This window comes from Phalaenopsis equestris, unplaced genomic scaffold, assembly GCF_001263595.1.
Source record: "Phalaenopsis equestris unplaced genomic scaffold, ASM126359v1 Scaffold000973, whole genome shotgun sequence".
Classification (NCBI taxonomy): Eukaryota; Viridiplantae; Streptophyta; class Magnoliopsida; order Asparagales; family Orchidaceae; genus Phalaenopsis; species Phalaenopsis equestris.
The window spans coordinates 235,117-240,737 of record NW_018165412.1 but is presented as its reverse complement, the minus strand read 5'-3'; positions in this window follow the sequence as shown (position 1 = coordinate 240,737).

The following is a 5,621-nucleotide window of genomic DNA, read 5'->3' as shown; positions in this document are numbered from 1 at the left end:
AAGATGTAATCACTCAATATTCTAAAATCAAATTAATTTAATCTTATTTTAAGTTAATTAAAATAAGTCTCTATCAGTATTATTAAAAAAAGGGACATTTCCATGCACATCGCACAATTCTTATTATTAACATAAACGCCACACAGTTCATGGGCTTTTGCATATATTTCAATATATTTACATATGTAAGACTTAAACTTTAATATTTACATTCATGACACTCAAATCTTTAACATCACATCAAAATTATCATTCTTGCTTAAAAATCCTCAAATGCATATTTTTATGCATAAATATATAGCACCAAAAGCGTTTTAAATGTAAATATCAAATTATAAGTGTTAGATTTAAATAGTTTTAATAAAAATATTTTTTGCAATAGCCACCCCCCTGCCATAAAAATCCCAACAAGAACACAAAACACTCCTTCATACCTAATTGATAAAATATTTTTTATTGATATTAATAATTTGATTAAAAAATATATAATAATTTGTGATCGGAAGGGAATGATAAATTTTCTACGTGTTTAAGGCAGCAGTGCATTGTCTCACCACACTCGGGCTCTGTAAAATTACATTTTTGCATTGTCACACTTAAGACCCGTTTGGGGCATATTATAAGTGCGGCTGTGTTTTTTCAAACGCCGCATAACCATTAGGTTTGAGCTTTTTTGAAAATGTTGTCTGTCGTGTTTGGGTTTTTTACACTAAAAGCAGGCCGAAGACCGCGGTCGACCTGCGGGCAGCACCGCTTATTCTGAAATGCACAAGCTGCCCCAAACAAACCCTAAGTGTGACATCTGCTTAAAAGCTCCGCTCTGATTTTCTCAAAATAAAATAAACTTGTAATACCAATTACATTTAATTGTTACTTTTGAAAAAAAGTTAAATTTACATTTTTTAACTTATTTTAAAAACTATTCAAAACTTTTTTTTTTATTTATTGAAAATTTTTAAAAATAAATTAATTTATAAATAAAAAATAGATTTGATTCTTTTAAGAATGATTTTGTGGTTATTTATGAAGTGTAATCATTACCTTACAATAGAAACCTTGACATTATGCATCCTTATAGCCTCTCATATCTATGGATTATAACAAATACATGGTAATGATTTCACTTTCAGAAATCGAGTGAGCAAAAGGAAACGTGCAAAGTGAGGAGACAAGGATGTTAGTTACTAATTGACATTATCATTTTGTTCTTATACACACAAATATAACTTTTTTAAGAAAGATGGACGGCAATATGTGCATGTTCACCGTGGGCAATATGTGCATGTCCACCGTCATATGTGCTAATTCAATCAAGATGAATTTGAACCCGAAACAGACCACCTGTTGCACGCGCACACACACATATATTATATATATACACACACACGAGAACACATTTAATATGATATAATCAATATTTGTTATGATTAAATGATACTAATTGATATTTTGTGGATAAATAGAACCTCTTCAATCCAACAATATATCAATTTTTAAAACTAGGAAGAGGGAACATTCAATGGGGTAAGAAACAATTTGAGTTGTTACTTTTTTTACAATTAATGTGATGAGTACAGTGATGCAAATGAGAGGTGCTTCAGACTATAAAGATGCATAGCTACACAGTTCATAATCTTTATGTATTTTGATATCTAACACCAAAACTTTAATATTTACATTCATAACACTCAAATCTTTATCATCACATCAAAGATATCATTCTTGCTGACTACTTAAAAATCGTCAAATGCATATTTTTATGCATAAATATATAGCACCAAAGTGTTTTAAATGTAAATATCAATTTGTAAGTGTTAGATATATAAATTTATAAGAATTGTGTGGTACATATGTTATTTTCTCTTGCAATTATTTGTGTTAAAGAGACAAAAGCCATAACCAACATAATTGACTCGACTTACTGCATTAATAAGGAAGGTGTTACCTTCTTGGATTTACTGCATTGACTGACTTGGTGATCTTTCCAACGAAACGTACATAAATAAAGTAATATCTAATTAATTAAAAAGATTACTATTAGCCAATTTTTGACGGATCTAAATATTGAATTTTAATATATTGTTAATGTATTTATATTAATATATAAAAAAAAGCTCTTGAAGAAATCTTTATCTCGAAAAAGACATCATTCATCAATCCAGTTCTATCTTCACTCCATAACAGATAACGTAGTTGAAAGAAAACTTCGTCACCTACTCAACAAAGGTTGAGCCACCTACCAAATTAACTAAACACCAACACCCCTTCTATAAGGAAAGACTCTTTTCGAAATGTTCTTCCAAGCACAACCCACATATGATCATTTGTGCTTGTTTGGGTGTCTTTGTTTTACTTCAACACATCATTAGCAACCAACCAAGTTTGATCCCAAAGTCGGTCGATGTTTTTTATTAGGTTATCCATGTGCTCAAAAGGGCTATAGAATCATTGACCTTTCAACTAAGAAAGTTTTTGTATCACGAGATGTTCTTTTTCATGAAAACACTTTTCCTTCCCCTTCTTTCACTACAAATTATGGTTCAATTCCTCACTTCACCACCCACACTAACATGCCTTCAGACATGCCTTCTTTCGATGAATTACCTTAAGAAGACATTCCATCTTCTCAAAACAATGAAATCCCCTCTCAAGAGACTCCTTCACCTTCACTCATTCCAAATTTATCCCCAAAATAACTTGCAACTCTAGACCAACAAATACCATCACCACAACCAATGAAAACAAATAGAGGCCTAGCCAATTGCGTGAGTATCAAGTTGGTATTTCTTGGTATTTCACTTCCCTCACGACACCCCTCAACATCTAACTCTGTGTTGACCAAAGCTACATATACATTCTATACATTAACCAACATCTTGTTATATGCTAGATTGTCACCTAAACATCGTATTTTTATCACCGCTCTTTTAATTGAAAATGGAGTCAAACGCCTAATTGAAAATGGAGTAAAAAACCTTTGTAGAAGCATCTCGTGATACAAAGTGGCAGGTTGTTATGCGAGAAGAACTTGTCGCACTCAACGCCAGTGACATAAGGACCCTTGTACCATTATTGCCTGAAAAAAGGCCAATTGGATGCAAATGGGTATTAAAAATCAAACTTCATGCAGATGAGACAGTTGAACGTTACAAGGCCAGATTAGTGGCAAAAGGGTATAACTAAATTGAAGGGCTAGATTACCACGAAACCTTTGCTTCTGTAGAAAAGCTTGTAATTGTTCGCCTATGAAATCCACTCTCACTAAATTTATCCTTAGAATAACCTGCAACTCTAGACCAACAAATATCATCACCACAACCAATGAAAACAAAAAAACGCCTAACCAATTGCGTTAGTATCATGTTGGTATTTCTCCTCTCTCACGACACTTCTCAACATTTAACTCTGTGTTGACCAAAGCTACATATACCTTCTATAAATTAAGCAACTTCTTTTCATATGCTAAATTGTCACCTAAACATCGTACTTTTATCATCGCTATTTTAATTGAAAATGGAGTCAAACACCTTTGTAGAAGCATCTCGTGATCCAAAGTGGCATGTTGTGATGCGAGAAGAACTTGCCGCACTCAACACCAGTGAGATATGGACCTTTGTACCATTACCGCCTAGAAAAAGTTCAATTGGATGAAAATGGGTATAAGAAATCAAACTTCATGCAGATGGGACAGTTGAACGTTACAAGGCAAGATTAGTGGTGAAAGGGTATAATCAAATTGAAGGGCTAGATTACCAGGAAACCTCTGCCTGTGTAGCAAAGCTTGTAATTGGTCACCTACTCCTTGAGTTGGCTTCAACTAAGCAATGACATCTCCACCAACTAGATGTCAATAATGCTTTCTTGTGCGGGGACCTCGACAAAGATGATATATGTCACTACCTCATGGCCTCGGACAAAAGGAGAAGACTCGAGTATGTAAACTCCACAAATCATTATATGGTCTCAAACAAGCTTCACGACAATGGTTCATCAAGTTTTACACTACTCTAAAGTGAGCAAATTTTATGCAATCAAAGGCATACTATTACTTGTTCGTCCTATCTCAGAATGGTAAATTCATCGCCCTTCTTATATATGTTGATAATGTCATCATTGTAGGGAGCGACTTGCAAAAAATCGAAGATGCCAAAAAATTATTGAGGAACCAATTCAAATTAGGGACCTCGGACAATTGAAATATTTTCTTGGTATTGAAGTTGTGCGATCCTAGAAGGGTATTGTGCTTTCACAACAAAAGTATGCTCTTGAAATTCTAGAGGATGTTGGGTGCCTCGGTGCAAAACCAACCAATTTCCCTATGGAACAAAGCTTATCTCTTAGCAAATCATAAAGATAATAAGTCCTGATCCACCATCATATCGAAGACTAGTTGAGAGATTAATCTATTTGACTATCACACGTCCTGACTTGGCATATGCAGTTCATATTCTAAGTCAATTTATGGACAAGCCACCAGTGCCACACTTCGAAGCAGCTCATCGGGTTCTACATTATGTAAAACAGGCAGCAGAACAAGGAATTTTTCTCTCAACATAAAGATCAATCCAACTAAATGTCTTTTGTGATGCAGATTGGGCCAGTTGTCGTAACACTTGAGGATTAGTTACTTGGAATTGTATCTTCCTTGGGAATTCATTAATTTCTTGAAAAATAAAGAAACAAAACACAATATCACGTTCTTGTGCAGAAGCTGAATATTAATTCATGGTTGTTACCTGATGCGAGATTATTTGACTAAGAACAATTCTGCAATATTTGGGGATCATGCATTCACTTCCTGTCAATTTATTTTGTGATAACCAAACAACACTTCACATCGTCTTGAACCCTGTATACCATGAGTGAACAAAACACATATAGATTGATTGTCATCTCATACAAGAAAAGGTTCAAAAAGAAATGATAAAGTTGACTCACGTGTCCACTTTAGAGCAGCCAACAAACTTTTTCACAAAATTACTAAACCTTTCTCAATTCTCGATACTACTGAGCAAGTTAAGAGTTATTAACATACATTCCAAGCTCGAGGTGAGGGGGAGTGTTAAGGATTGGGGGATGAATCTCATGCATGATATCCAAAAGCAATTAAATACAGAATCGATCATACGCATAATATCCAAATAAAATAAAATAATTAGTGTATAATTATGAGTTTCCTATTAATTATTCAGGTGATTATATGAAATGAATCAATAGCACTAATTATCCTGATATAGTGTAAATAGCCTTGATTGCACATAAGTTAATTTTTGTTCTTATTTTACTCATTTTTCCTATTCTATACCTTAAATTTATTGTATAAATATCAGCCCTCTTTGTACAATGAAAAGAATAAGAGAAGCATACATTATTCTCTAACATTTTGTATATGGAGCAGGCATGTGCAATCAAAAAATTTCATATTTTATTTTATGGTATTGTAATATTTAATGCATCGTTGAATAGTATAGAATTAGGGACGATATATAATGTAAAATTTGATTTGAGAATAATTAGAGTAGAAGTCGTTCTGTTTATGGGATGTTAATTTCTAAAAGATGACTAATAATTATTTATTACTTTTAAGAGTCTTTATAATAAGTGATTAAATAATATATATA